Source organism: Pinus tabuliformis, chromosome X (genome assembly GCF_031772625.1).
Source record: "Pinus tabuliformis cultivar Carrire ecotype Pingquan chromosome X, CPIR1, whole genome shotgun sequence".
Classification (NCBI taxonomy): domain Eukaryota; kingdom Viridiplantae; phylum Streptophyta; class Pinopsida; order Pinales; family Pinaceae; genus Pinus; species Pinus tabuliformis.
This window is the reverse complement of record NC_142308.1, coordinates 1,472,126,618-1,472,142,138: the sequence shown is the minus strand read 5'-3', so window position 1 is coordinate 1,472,142,138 and position 15,521 is coordinate 1,472,126,618. Positions and strand designations below refer to the sequence as shown.

Genomic DNA, 15,521 nt, shown 5'->3' with positions numbered 1-15,521 from the left:
GGCGCTACTTTTAGCCTGAAAGTCGCGCCAGCTCAGGGAAACTTTTAGAGTTTGCTTGTTTTGAGCCTTCCAAGATTGGTTTTTGTGTCTGGATACTATTTTTCAAACACTTGAATGTGTTAGAGTCTTGTTTGATTGGTTTTTGGCCTTTACGCTTTGGATGTTTGCTTTTTTCCACTGATTTCACATTTTCAGCCCTAGGGCATCTAGTGGCTTTGTGCATCGAGCCTTCCTTAGGAGTTTTGGTCTTTTGTCGGTCCAGTCGACTTACTCTCTTGCACTTGTTCAGTGATTGTTAAGCTTTTTATTGCGTTATTCGAGTGATTCACTTCTTTTTCACTTGGATTCCGCTTGGCTTCGTTTTGGGCTGAGATCACATAGCTCATTGAGGTCTTTGTGATTTTTCTTGGTTTGAAAGATTGTATTGGGGTTTCAGGGACTTGATTGTGTTTTCATTGAGTGAAATTTGTCTTTTTTACTCTTTGTTATTATCTCTCAAAATTTGTTTAGTGCATTTTGCCATCGAAAAGAAAATGAACAATCTCTTTTGCGTTGCAGTAGTTAATGGAAATTAGAGATTTTCATTGTTATTAGCGATTAGTGACTGTAAAGAAAAGTTTCTTTTATTGCCATTAGCTGCATTAGAGTCATTGTTGATTGCTTTATGATCATTTTGTTTGATTGAAAGATCTCAACTCTCTCGTAGCTAGCATTCATCGAATGAAATGATATATTTTGGCATATAGCTTGCATTTAGGAAATTGTGAGAGATTACATACGGTAGGACCTGGAAACTGAAACCTAATCAAAGATCAACCGTAAAATGAACTGTATGAATCTAAAAACGCATTGGAACTTAACGCATACATTTAGAGGTCTAGGCTAGAGACGTGTTCCGGCGTCGTTAAACCTAGTCACTATTGTTTCACATTATGGTTGGGTGATTCCTCCTTCTGTGACTCAATAGTGTTCTAGCGCGGGTTTGTGCTCCCACGTACTGTCGAGTATATAGGGAGACCCCACTAGGTTATCATCCTTTATCCACAGGAAGCCGTGTCTGCCGCCTTACAAGCCGTAACGCACTGAACACAGCATTCGGGAAGATTGACTGCCGTACGGAAAGTCCTTGGTTTTCATATGATTGCCAAGGTGTATATGCAGTTTTACGGATTTGTTTGGTAAACCCTTTGCCTAGTTTCTCCAGAGTAGTCACTTTTGATCCTTTTCGGACTCCCTAAAAGAAAAGGCTCACCTGAGCATTTGTCACTTCCGGCTCACTAAACATTTGAAGGCGACTAGAATCACCTTTTCGTCCTTTTCTCGACTCTTAAAACATGAAAAGGTCAAGTTCAGTTCCTTTGTCTTAAAATTTATTCGGCCGCGATTCACATTTACCCGGTTAGATCTTGTTTGCGTTAGCTTGAGTAGGCTTCTTTTTTGATGGCAACCTTTCCGGGGTTCACCAACCCAGGGATCCCCTCTGACGGAAACCCTGGTCATTTCGCTCCTTTTGGGAATGTTGGTGCTCCTTACATGGCAACGTTGTCCCTCCCAGGGTTAACTGTTGGGTTGCTTGTTTGGTTGTTCCCAACCTATTTGGTCCCTGCCGTCTCAACTTCTGGTCAATCAGTCCCTCCACCTGAACAACATCATGTTGATTCTAAGGTGGACCTCTCCCCTTCTTCGCCTGTTTCTACATCCTCATCTTCTACTTCGCCTGGTGAAAGTCTAGATTCGAGTAACCAGGTGACTAAGAAGCAGAAGAAGAAGACGAAGAAGAAGAAGTCTCCTAAGGGAGAGGGTAAAACTGCAGCTAGTCCCTCGAGTACACCTCCCATCGGGCCACCTTCTGCTCCTCCGCGGAAAGTCAAATTTCCTGTAGATTATGCAAGGATGACCATCTTCTGCGCGATTGTCCTGGCATTCCCAGGGTCTTAGAAGTATGGTCTCACGATCCAGCCCGCCCCTCATCGTCCTCTGAAGCTCACGGCGATGCTACTCTATTAGCTGGCAATGGTAAGGGAAAAGGGAAGATTCGAATCCCCTATAGACTCTGTGAAGGCAATCATCCGCTTCACCTTTGTCCACTCATGGATAAAGCCTCTGTTGTCTTGGAAAGTCTTACAGCTCCTTCACCCCAACTACCCGTTGGCTATCAACGTCTTTCTGCAGCCGCAGATCATCCCCCTGTTGACAAAGAGATTGATTCAAATTCTTCTCGTGTCCAGGCCCCTCTTCCCGAACCTGGCTATGCCAAGCCTGTTCCAGACCAACCATCGGTCGGAAAGAGTGTCGACTCGAGTTCACCTCCCGTCAACCACTCTGTTTCGGAAGAGCATAATTCCCATGTTCTTCTCGTCTCCTCAAATTCTCCTGAGTCCAGAAATGACTCTCCTATCCCAGCTGCTCCCGAGAGTCCTGCTTCGGTCCCTTTAGAGCAGGGGGGCAATCATACGATTCCCCCACCAAGTAGTTCAGTCGTTTCCTTCAACTGGAGTCGTTTGACCACCTCCCGCCTTCCATCCCATGTGCCTTTCTGGGTCATGGTACACGCCTATAATAGGGCAATACCTGGCACTATTTTGGATGAGGGTGCATCTGTCAGTCTTATGCCTGCCACTACTTGGCAAGCTTTGGGTTCCCCACAGCTTGTGCCAGTCGCGCCGAATCTGACGGCTTTTGACGGAGGAACTAGTCAACCATTAGGGATCCTTCCAAAGTTCCCTATTACTTTGGGAGGCAAAACCGTCTATATAGATGTATCGGTTACCCAAGGTGCTTTAGATTTCAGTCTTCTCCTTGGCCGTGACTATGTATATGCCATGGGGGCCCTGGTCTCTTCACTTTTCCGTGTGGTTTGCTTTCCACACGATGGAAGAATCATGACTATAGATCAATTATCGTTCGTTCGTCCCCGGGTCCCCCCTGCGCAGTTGACATCCCCTCTTGGTTTTCATCCACCAGTGGCATCTGCCCCAGCACAGATCAACTACGTGACCACCTATCCCATGCCTGTATCCAGTGATGCCGCCGTTGTGCATAGTTTCCTGGGGGCATTGGGTCCTGACTTCCAAGATGTTTCCCTTCCACCCGGAGTGGCACTCTTGGAAGCCTCGACTTCCTGTTCATTCTAATGAAGTTCAGGCGGAGCATAGTTCGTTTTCCTATGTCAAGCTCCTTAAAAAATGAAACTAGGTCTGGCGGAGCATAGTTCGTTTTCCTATGTCAAGCTCCTTAAAAAATGAAACTAGGTCTGGCCGAGCATAGTTCCTGATCTTGTGTCAAGCTCATTAAAAAATGAAATAAGGGTTATGAGGATAGTTCTTTTCCTAGGTCAACCTCATTAAAAAATGAAACATCTCCTCCTTTCCAAATCGAGTCTTTGATTAAGATCTCGTAAAATACAAGTCAAGTCTTTCATAGATCTCGAGAGTGAACCTTCATTCCATCCACTTTGTTGAATGCAATGAAGCTTGGGGGGCATGTACCTCATTTTGCGTTATTATGCTGGGGGCATGTGAACTTATAACAAGCATAGTTTTTCGTTTCAAGCTTGTGTAAACATGAAACCGAATCCAAGCAGAGTTCTCCATGGTTCAAGCTTGTGTAAAAATGAACCCATACCCATTTTACATCTCGTGATTGCCGTTATTTCGCTAAATTCTGTTAGATGAGCCTTGATTGTTTCATTCCATTGCTACCATCTCTTTGGCTGATCATATGCTTTCACTTGGTTGTTTATCCTTTCCTGAGGAACCGCCGCGATGAGTGGTTTTATTAGCCAGCCTCTTGACCATTATATGTTTTGAACAATTCCACCATTTCCAGAACCAATTGCTACCCTTTATACCACTCGTTCCTCCAGGACGAGTCTCCTTTTAAGCTCTTTTCTGACTCGTAAAAAATGAAAAGATTGCCGAGTATTTTTCCCTTTTTGACTCGTTAAAGAGAATAAAAATGGAGGTCTGCTTTCAGCGCTTTTCTGACCGTTTAAAGATGAAAAGATTTCCGAGTTATTCCTCTTGACTCGCTAAACGTAAATAAGAGGCGGTCGTCTTTAAACTCTTTTCCGACCGTGTAAAAACGAAAAGATCGTCGGACCCTTGTCGTTTCAGGTTCGTTAACGATCACGAAGCGACGTGGTTTCGATCGCTTTTTTACTTTTTCAGGTCGAAATCACTACTCATGAAAAGTACTCCTCGATCGTAATGGTCGGGCGGTTCTTTTGAGCATTGTTTTATACTTTTTCGGGCTCGAGAGACACAACTTTACGAAAAAGTACACCCTTGGAGTTTTCTTTTCTGTTGTCTTTTCAGACTCTCTAAACAGGAAAAGACGTCGAGTTCTTCCTTTGTCAAACTCGTTAAAACTTAATGACATCGGATGACGCCTCACAAGCATATGCTATCCCCGTCAAGCTTGTTGATAAAAATAACTGGGGTACTCAGCAGCAATGGTGGGGAAAATGGAACCACAATCATTGTCGTGTCGGCAGTATGTCGCTCTTGAACATGGCATTTTATTTGCATTCATGTCTGGGTGGGGACATCTCATCTCGTTTTTCACTTGCCTCCGTGGGTTTGGGTGATCCTGTTTGACCTCTCATCTGCTCATTGCCTTGTCACCATGACCTTTGATCCATTGCTGTCAAATACTGCCAAGTCCACTGTCGTGTCGCCAATATGTTCAAGAGAAGTTGACCTCTGCAGAATAACAACCTCCCTCTGATAGCTCGCATAATTCTGATCCACCACAACATTCTTCCTCTGTCTCGTGTCGGTGATGTGGGAAACACTATGGCCCACCTTCGATCAAGGTCACTCCCTGTCGACTTCAGCTCCTTATCCAGGAAGTTGATCTAGAGACTCCCTTCCAGTGCCTTGGAGCCTACATGCCTCAATGGCAGGTTCTTCGTGTTCGACGTGAGGTTTTCATCATTGGCCTCCAATCGAATGATTCTACGGGTGTTCGACGCCAGCTCACTGATTCGCACGCTGTAGATTGTACCTATAGTACCTTGAGGGCCATTTTCGTTATTGGTGGTACCTCTCGCGTCTGTTAACAGTTTTCATTATTGACTGGTAATCAGACGATGTTCATGCATGTTCGACTCCAACTCATGTATTCGCATGCTTGAACTTGTACTTTTGTTCGGGTCGAGATGGAGCGCAAGACCCTAGATTTTGTCTGTTGGAATCCAGGCTGCGATTTTGTGGATTGAACTTGTACTTTTGTTCGGGTCGAGATGGAGCGCAAGACCCTAGATTTTGTCTGTTGGAATCCAGGCTGCGATTTTGTGGATTATTACATGACTCATTCACTGGATGGCTACGACCATGCCTGAGTCTATTCATCGATCCTCACCGGATGGCTGTGCCCATACCTTGGATCTAGATTATTATGTACTCTGTTATGGATGGCTGCGCCCATACCACATATATCATGTACTTGAGATATCAGTTGTACCTCTCTATGCAGATTCTCCGGCGGCAGCATTTTCAGTTGCATGTGTTCTTGTAAAGCATTTCACCCCTCTCTCTCTCGGGCCTCATGCTTTAGGGGGCATCTGTTACACAGTAATTTGTCACCATTTGTCACCGTCCCTCTTACCCCTTTCTTGCACTTTGGAGGACTCATTCCGGGACCTGTGAGAAGTGACATAACTTGAAAACACTTGCATTATGTTCCCCTAAGTATGGATTTCATATGCCTTGAAGACATCTCCTGCAGAATATCCTTAAAAAGTCCCCTTTTTCCATTAGCGCGGATCCACAATGTATCACCCGCGCCAATGGGAGAAATTCTCCAAAAAGGGCACGCCAGTTGGCGCTCTGTCTCAGAGTCTTACCCGCGCCAACCAAGTTTGGGAAAGCTTTTTAACAAACGCACGCCCGAAAGTTTTTTCCTTTCGACTCATGAAGCTTTTCAAGGATAATGCCAATCTCATGGATGTCGAGATTCATCGTATCTCTATCCATAATAGCTTTTCGAGGATAATGCCAATCCCATGGATGTCTGGATTCATTGTATCTCTTCCTCCTCCTCCATCTATAAAAGCTTGTTCTGTTGCATTTGACAAGCTAGTTCGAGTATAGGGAGAATTATACTTTCAGAAGTCTGAGAGATTGCTGTAAGAGTCTTCTTTGCATTCATAATCAAAGAGAGAGAGGCTTGTTCCCAATCCCAACAAGCTTTGCAAGGCATATGTCGCTGATCACCCAGCCAAAGGAGGATTCAACGTCAGAACTATGGTTGTATTCTTCTTTGTTGATTATCAATAATAGATGACTATCATTATGGTTCCACTCTTGTTGTTCATTGTGATGATGTTGGAGTTATATCTTTTCTGACCGATATATAATTGCATCTATTGGATTTTATGCTTGTATTCGTGTCGTTCTTTGCATGTGCAGGTGTCCATTCACGGAAATCGTGAGGATCGTGAGCGGCCGGAGCAAAGGAACGGGAGTGTCAACTCTTCTACAACACTAGCGTTGGAATCCAAGTAGGCCCTCATAATCCACCTTTAATTTTCAATTAGGAACTTGCGTGATAACATTGTTTGATTGTTGCTAGACCCATTTTGGGCTAGTGGGGATCGCCTCTGTCCGCAGAGGGGATTTACCTCTCCAACACCACCCTTCCCTCATGTCAACATCGATGATAACCTCGTGTAAACCTTGAACTCTTCCTAAGTTCAATCCATGTCACTTCCTATGGCCCTATTTATGGTGTTCCTATGCAAAAATTGGGATCTTCTATTTTTATTGATTGGTTGCATTAAATAGGCCTTATTGTACACAAGTTGACCCTAATAATAAATGATTTAGTCTACATTAAAGTCTCCCCTACACATGTGGATTTATATTTCATGCTACTACAAATAACTGAGGGAAAAAATCATGATCACCATGGATTCCCCACCATTCCAACAACATACCTCAAAAACCCCTTAGTGCAACAAGGACAAGACACATGGTATCCAATATAGCATGCTCTACAGTTGAATCCCACGCCTCGAGAAAATGGGGACAGGTTTTGAAGAACTAGTGTTAATATCACAACAACAATTGCAAGAAAAAGGGAGCATCATTACATATTTAACAAGAAGGAATATTAAATTTGAGAAACCCCAAGCCCCAATGAATGAGGTTCTACACCTTCAACACCTTCATGAAGCAGTGTCTGAAATTCGAAACAAATAGATTGGGAATCTTACCCAACATGGGAACCAACACTTACTAGCAATCTCTTCATGGACAGGTGGAAGACCATAGCTCATGGGTACAATTTGTTAAAGGGAATAAGGCCTCTCCACTGGTTGAAATGGTTGACCAAGGAAAATTCAAAGTAAATAGAATGTACCAGGCCGAGCAACTCAACCTTTAAGTTCATGACCTCTCCAAGACCATTTAAACTTTACAAATCAGCCATGCTTTCCTACATGAGACTTTGGATCTAAAGAGCAACTCTCTTGTCATGGCATGGACAACTCAAGTTAATACTCATTATTCATTTTCAATCTGTTAACAAACAATTGCAGCCTTGAGAGCCATAAAGAGATATGTTGCCTTATATAGAAGATTTATTTGGATGAGAATGCCATGCAACTTCAAATGGAGTGGCTCCAAAAGGCTTGAGCCCATCTTTTGGCAACAAGGAATGATAAGAAACGGGTTATAACATCAAATTGTAGGGCAATGATTTGTGACTCTCCCCTCACCTAATGTTCATGCACTTGGCCAGCTAAATGAAGGTGTTCTAGGGTCTCTATGTGTGATGGTAGCATATATATCGCTAGTTAGAATGATCATGGTGCAATGTGGTCCTATTTGGGAACTTTCCAATGTGTACGTACTTAGGTCTTGAGACCTCCTCTTTCTTAGCAAGACCCTGATACCGCCCAAATTGTATGTGATGATGAAATCCCTAATCCACAAGGTAAAATTTGAGGGGAAACCTCTAGGAAGGTCGCCACTATCACCTCAACAACCTATCCTCTATACTTTAGGCCAGCTCTCCTCTAGGTCAAGGAGGATGTCCCTACTAGGATTACTAGGACCAAGCAATGAAGCACAAAGTGAAGTTGAGAGTAGCCTTAGTAAAACATGGTTTTCAAGTTTTTAGGCTTTTTTAGAATAAGTGATGGATGGACATACAAATTAGTGCCAAATCCAACTAGATAAATGGAGTCAAAGTGGATCAAATGGCAATGAGATCAAGAAGAAGCTCTCAAAAGTTTGTCCTAATTTCTTCAAGGATTAGGGTTTGAACCAAGAGGAAGAATAATCCCTCACCCAATTAACATCAATAATGAACTCAAGATCTATAAGAAGGGAACCATCAATGGTAAACCTTCACCATCCAATATCAACAATGACTTGATGAAAATACTTCAACAAAGGAATCATAAAGAAAGACAAAGCATGGTACCAAGTTATCACCAAAACAACAAGGAAGGAGGACGACAAAACCTAGACTTCTCCCTTCCAAGTGATAAAGTTATCCTTCAATGGATTGATCTTGAAAGGCCTGTAGAAGACTTGAACCATCCGCCATTGATCCTTATGCACCAAAATCTTTGCATCTTTAAATTGTTCATCAAGCCCCCATCCAAAACCAAAGATTCTAGACCACATGGGATTTTTCCCATGTGTCCCTATTGATTTAAAACAGATACAAAACCAAAACAAATGTCTTAATGTTTGTTGTTACATTGCTAATCTACTAATCCAGGTGGATGTTGGTGGCCACCCACCTATCCCATTTGGACCCCCACAACTGTCTCTTTCAGTTTTTTATGTTTCCTTAATTATAGCACAATTTACTACTTTTAGCAATTTTTTGGGTCCTAAACTTCCGAAGCCGTTTTGAGGCCCTAAACGACGTTTTTTGGGAAAAAATATTCCGCCAGCGATTTTTCTGATAAAAATCATCTTTTCCGTCGTAGTCCTCGGAGAGATCTTTCCAACGGGCTATCATGTGCATCAAACGGAGATAGTACGACCAATTTGCGACCCCGAGAAGTTGATGTACCAACTTACCCAAAAACGGGGCCCACAATTTGGCGTTTCATCTTCTAGGGTTAGGTTTTGGAATGTGAAGGGTTTTCCATTGTTTCTCAACAATAAATAGGCCCTCAAGCCTCATTGTAAGACAGTTCGAAACAGTTCAGAGGCATGTAACCAACACATCTCTTCTCAGAGATAAGCTACCATCGCCCCAGCTGGGTTATTTCTATTTGTAAGCATATTTCAGTATTCTCCATTAATGAAATGAAGTATTATTTCCGCTGCATCTCTGTTTTTATGGTTATCGCATCTCTGTATTTATGGTTATCTCTGTAATCTATTGCGTTCCTGCTTAAATCCGGATCAGTGGTATCAGAGCGGTCTGCTTTTTCTCTGTTTTTCTTTGCATGTCCCCAACGAGGTCGGGATATAAGGAGTTAGGGCTTGAATTGGTCGAACCTTTGCAAGACCAGCCTCGCAAATCTCGACGACCTCCCATGGCGGATGAGAAGAAAGATGAGGGGGCAGGAGATCCTATCAGAATCTTGCTCGAAGAAGCCCTCGAGCGGCAAAGGAACGCGATGATGGATAGCTTTGTGCAGATCCTTCAGCGGCTACCCAGAGGCGACGCATCGGCTTCCAACAGCTACTCTGGAAAAGCCACACCGTTTAAGGTACAAGTTAATTTTGAAATCCCCATCTTCGAGGGTCAAATAGACGCGGATGTCGTAGATAAATGGTTAAATCTGCTAGATGGGTATTTTTCTGTTCATGAATTTTCAAGTCGGGAAAAGATTGTTTTCGCTCTTCTCAAAGCAGCCCCCCACGTCAAGGACTGGTGGTAAACATACTGCGAACAGAAAGATGAAAGTACAGGCTCACTGTTTTCAGCCGCACCCACTTGAAATGACTTCCGGGATGCCATCAAGGAGCAGTACTACCCTGTCAAAAGCTATGAGAACAAATACATCAAATGGACCACACTGCGGCAGGGACGAGACCAAGATGTGCCGGAGTTCACAAACATTTTTCATACCCTTCGCACACAATTGGGTATCAAAGATTCTGAGCTGCATCTGGTACTCAAATACCATGGCTGCCTACACAGATACATCCAGGAAGAGATGGAGTTCTTGAACATCTCCTCACTCGGCACAGCATACCGATACACTGTCAAAATCGAGCAAAAGTTCAAACAGAAGAAGCAAGACTTTGGATCTGCAAATCCAAAGCCCAAAGGACAAAGCCAAGGCGGGGTGACCCAAGACAACCCGTCGAAGCCGCAAGAAAAGAACAACACCACGAAGCCGAAGAAGGACACAGGAAAGTGGTGTGAGTTCCACAAGAGTCCCACTCATAACACAAGTGAGTGTCGGACCAAGCAGTCGCTGGTGGCCGAGTTGAAGGCTTCCGAATCAGATGCATGTTCCGACTCTGAGTCAGAACCCGACAAGGGGAATGACAAAGGGAAGCAGATCATTGATGCGGATCCCAGCGCCACTGTTGCTACTGCCAAGATCCAGAAAAATGAGCCCAAAGATCCAGAGGAGGGGGAGCATCTTTTCCACTCACAGATGTGGGTGAAGGGTTCGCCGCTGCAATTCATTGTCGACAGTGGCAGCCAAAAGAACCTCATTTCAGCAGAGGTCGTGAAGCAGTTGGGCCTACCAACTACACCACACCCACAGCCGTACAGTATCGGTTGGCTTCACGAAGGACGAGATCTCAAAGTTCGCCAGCAGTGTCGCCTTCCCTACAGCATCAAGCCCTTCACAGACGAGGTATTGTGTGATGTTACACCTCTGGATGTTTGTGATGTACTATTAGGCCAGCCATACTTGTGGAGGCGACATGCTGTGTATGAGTCAAGACCTCGTGCTGTCATCATTTCTTTGGGTAATTCATTATACAGGATACCGGAGGTAGCCCCACCTACCGCCACCTCTTTGATCACTGCTAAGAAAGGCAGCAAGTTCATCTCACAGACTAGGAAATTTATTTTCTGTCTGGTTCGCTCCCAAAGTAAGGGGAAGATCGTTGCTACATCCATGACCCCCGCGAAGGGTTCCTCCACACAGCAGCAGCAACAGAGGGATACAGTCGTGACAGAACACATGAACAACTTCTCCTTACCCGGAGGGGTACCACACAAGTTTCAGGTGGGTGACAAAGTTTGGTTACATTTGCAGAGGGAGCGCCTTACCAGAACCCATCAGAAACTCAGACCACTTCGACATGGTCCTTACACCAGTAACAAGGCTACGGGAAACAATGCTTTGAAGCACAGCATTCCTCCATTCTTTCACTTGCACCGAGTGTTCAATGTGGATCGTCGCCGACCATGCTCCCCACCATTTCTGGACACATCAGAGATTGCAGAACAGCTCACCAGAGACCTAGCTCTGCAGAAGCTTCCTAATCTCAGGGAGGAACTCAACGCAATGGAGACCATTGCTTCCTAAGGGGGGAGGAATGATCCAGGTGGATGTTGGTGGCCACCCACCTATCCCATTTGGACCCCCACAACTGTCTCTTTCAGTTTTTTATGTTTCCTTAATTATAGCACAATTTACTATTTTTAGCAGTTTTTCGGGTCCTAAACTTCCGGAGCCGTTTTGAGGCCCTAAACGACGTTTTTTGGGAAAAAATCTTCCGCCAGCGATTTTTCTGATAAAAATCGTCTTTTTCGTCGTAGTCCTCGGAGAGATCTTTCCAACGGGCTATCATGCGCGTCAAACGGAGATAGTACGACCAATTCGCGACCCCGAGAAGTTGATGTACCAACTTACCCAAAAACGGGGCCCACAATTTGGCGTTTCATCTTCTAGGGTTAGGTTTTGGAATGTGAAGGGTTTTCCATTGTTTCTCAACAATAAATAGGCCCTCAAGCTTCATTGTAAGACAGTTCGAAACAGTTCAGAGGCATGTAGCCGACACATCTCTTCTCAGAGATAAGCTACCATCGCCCTAGCTGGGTTATTTCTATTTGTAAGCATATTTCAGTATTCTCCATTAATGAAATGAAGTATTATTTCCGCTGCATCTCTGTTTTTATGGTTATCGCATCTCTGTAGTTATGGTTATCTCTGTAATCTATTGCGTTCCTGCTTAAATCCGGATCATCTACTATATTTGTAAATCAACTAAGAAATTGGGTACTTTACCATTGTAATTCTTTACGAAATATGTGTCAAAATCAGTTTGCCAATCAATCACTAATATCAGTTTGTGACAATGACATTAATAAAATCTGTGCATTGCTATTTACTCATCTTTGATTAATCCACCTGCCTGGCTCAGTGACCATGATGAGTGTCTGTTGATTTAATCGGAGTGCATTAAATTAGAGGTTTGTAAGGTCTCCCTTCAGTTGTTCTGGTCTATCATTGGTGTTTAAATTGTCAAATGCCATATCTTTACAAGGATCTTGTATTCGTTTTTTTGTTTTGTTGATGGTAACAATTAGTGATCCAATCCTGAGGAAAAACAATGAGTGATCCAATCAGCTAGGTTTAGTAATTCAATCAACTAGGTCTTGCAATTATTCACAAACATGTTTGTCTTGCATGCATCGGATTACAGGACCCAGATGGTTTTAAGCTGTGATTTCTGTGATTTTCTCCCCTCGACATTTGTTCATCGTCAAGACACTCAACTACTCAGTAGCAATGTTGCATTAATCGTTATTGGGATAATATCGGCGCGAGGGAAAAATCAGAAAAAATCGTAATTATTGGGAAATAATCGGAAATAATCGGGAAAAAAATCGTTTGGTACAAAAATATTCATTTTTTTCAATTTTTTTAATATCTAAACCATCTACAACATAAAATAAATACATTGACACATAAATATGATAAAAGAACTAATATATAAGATGTTTAATATCATTTCTAGTGCTAAAATCACACATAACATTGAATCATGTCCTGAATAGTAAGTCCTGACTCCTGAGTCCCAACTCAGCCTCAAAATATCAACAAAAAATATAATAATGTATCTCATCATGTCATAATGTCATATACAATAAAATGAAGAAAATAACTAAAGCCTAATCCTATTGATTTCCTCTGCCCCTCTTGCGAGAAAATGCCACAGCTTTCCCTTTCCCTCTAGATGTAGATGTTGGCGCTAGTGGAGTTGGCAATGGAGTCTGTTGTGCTCTAGAAGCTGAAGAACTAGAAGTAGGAGCTATAGGAGGTAGACCACGTCCTCTACTGGTGGCAAGGGTAGCCCGGGCAGGTGATGTCACCTGGAAACATTACAATCTCCCAATCCTGAAATCCTGAAAAATTGATAAGTGCACTGGATTTTGAATGAAATCTAAAATTGTACTTTCTCCATGTGAAATCCAATGAGGCCGGAACCACTCTCAAACATCCTGAATCATTTCATGGTAATGTTAAAAATTTAAGTAAAAGGATGAAAATGAAGATTAAGGAGATTAAGTGACATTCTCCTTAATCTTCATTTTCATCCTTTTACTTTAAGAATTTAACATTACCATGAATAGCATATCAATACTAGGGCCTAGACTTGATCATTAAGTTGCCCCACTCAAAAATTATTTGTTTCTTTCAAAAAAAATTGCATTTCGAACATTTAGCATCCCTTATAAAACCGCGCTGCCCCGACCCTCGGCGATAAATTGGGAAAAAATCGCGTATAAAAAAACGCATATAAAAAAAAAAGTGAGTATTACTCGCGATAATATCGGCTTCGGGAAAAAATCGCGATAAAGCGATAATATCGCGATATTATCGCAATTTTAACAACACTGCTCAGTAGGATGGTGATAAGCACATCATTCAGATCATTAGTTAATGCAGATTATTCTTTTACTCATTTGACACTTTTGCAACATATGCAAAAGAAAATGTTGCCTTGTTGAACTGCCTGATCATTTCAGCAATCAACAGAGAAATTCATTAAGATGAGCACTGGAAGGAATTTCCACTGCAGACTGTTAAGCTTTAGTTTGAAGGAAGTGTCAGCAAATTGACCACACTTTGCATGACCCTCAAGAGCTACTTTGAGAGCCCTATTTTCAGAGCATATTACCAATATCTGCTTTACACAGTCAGACATAACACACAAATGTGAGGTGGTCTCCAGTCAAATTTTGGGCTTAACAGATCCATTAACAGATTACTGTAAGAAGCTAGGCCAAACTCTGATTTTCTTCAGATCCATTAACAGATTCCTGTAAGAAGCTAGGCCAAACTCTGATTTTCTTTGTCTAGATTTAGCTCTCAAAGTAGTTATATATGTCTGGTTTGGAAATTTCAGTTTCAAGAAAGTTCAACAGTGAATTTGAGTAGAAAATATCAAATTAGGCCCTGTTAGCGACATCGGGTTAATATACTTCATTAGAAGCACACCGGACGAGAGACATCACTAGCAATGTGCCAAATTAGACCCTGTTTGCATGAATCTGTATAAAGTTTGCTTCAGCTTTAAATAAAATTTATTAAACAGAATCTTAGCTTGAATATCAGTAATAGTGTCGGGTGTAAGTGAAACTTAAAAAAGTAAAGTTCATCTTCCTGCACTGTTTCTGAGAATAACCTTTAAATTTTAGTATTTAACAGCAGTCCTAAACAAAACTATCACCCTAGAGATGATTCTTTCAGCTCATTCGAGGAATCTTTATGCAGTTCTTAAAGATTGAGGGTTCAAATACCCTGCCATTAAAAGGAAGAAAGAAAACGAACATACTGTTTATTGACAATTTCACCGCCTGCGAATAATATAACGTGTAACGTTATTAGCCTAATCGATAACATTTAACGTCCGAGTTTAAATATTTGGTTACAAAATCTTAAAAAGACCAGAACAGAACAAAATTTGTTCCAAACATACCGTAGCTGATTCACCGTCGTCACATTCTGCCATTTGTCATTGTCTTTAAGCACAAGAGTGTTCTAAAGAAAATTATTTCAGCTCCTTCAAAAAATCTTCCTGTACTTCTGAAATATTCAGAGTCCAAATGCCCTGCGAAAACAGAAAAACAAAATTAATTTAATAGCTCATGTCTTTTATGTAGAACCCGAACGTTTTGGACACATACAAATAATACTTAACCTCATTCTTGAAGATTCACTTGCAAAACCTCAAACAAAACAAAATCCGTTCCAAATGTCCGACACATACAGTAGATGATTCACCTTTGCCGTAATCTGCCAATTCACGTGATCTTTAAACATGAGAATTGCCTCTTAAATAATCCTCAGTTGCTACGGTCCACTACAATTTCGTCCGAGCTTTGTAAAATTATAACATTCTGGGAGCCGGTGGTATCTGAAACAAATTAGACAGAAAATCTTTCTGTCGGCCGGGTTGCAACCAGAGGTCTTAATTTCAATTCCCCCGAAAGATACACCTGAACGGAATCCGTGTATTCTAAATTTTTGGCATAATTAATTTCTTGCCGCAAATAAAGATAATAGTCTTGTATTTTAATAATAATAATATCTTGGAGCAATTAAGGTCGCGTGTTCGAATCTCCTG

General features: G+C 42.2%; 1 protein-coding gene across 4 annotated transcripts in view; it reads right to left on the bottom strand.

Moving 5' to 3' along the window:
* LOC149145557 (uncharacterized) overlaps positions 1 to 15,316 on the bottom strand; it is a 398,828-nt gene extending 383,512 nt beyond the window's left edge. For 2 of the 4 annotated variants that reach the window (XM_089449632.1, XM_089449629.1), the window contains exons 1-2: positions 15,096 to 15,212; positions 14,874 to 15,005 (exon numbers count right to left, since the gene is read on the bottom strand). The gene's annotated coding sequence lies outside the window, so the exon portion shown is untranslated. Of the gene's footprint in view, positions 1 to 14,873; positions 15,006 to 15,095 lie in introns of all 4 variants that reach the window. The other 2 variants (XM_089449630.1, XM_089449631.1) reach the window with 2 other exon arrangements.
* Between the last annotated feature and the right edge of the window lie 205 nt (positions 15,317 to 15,521).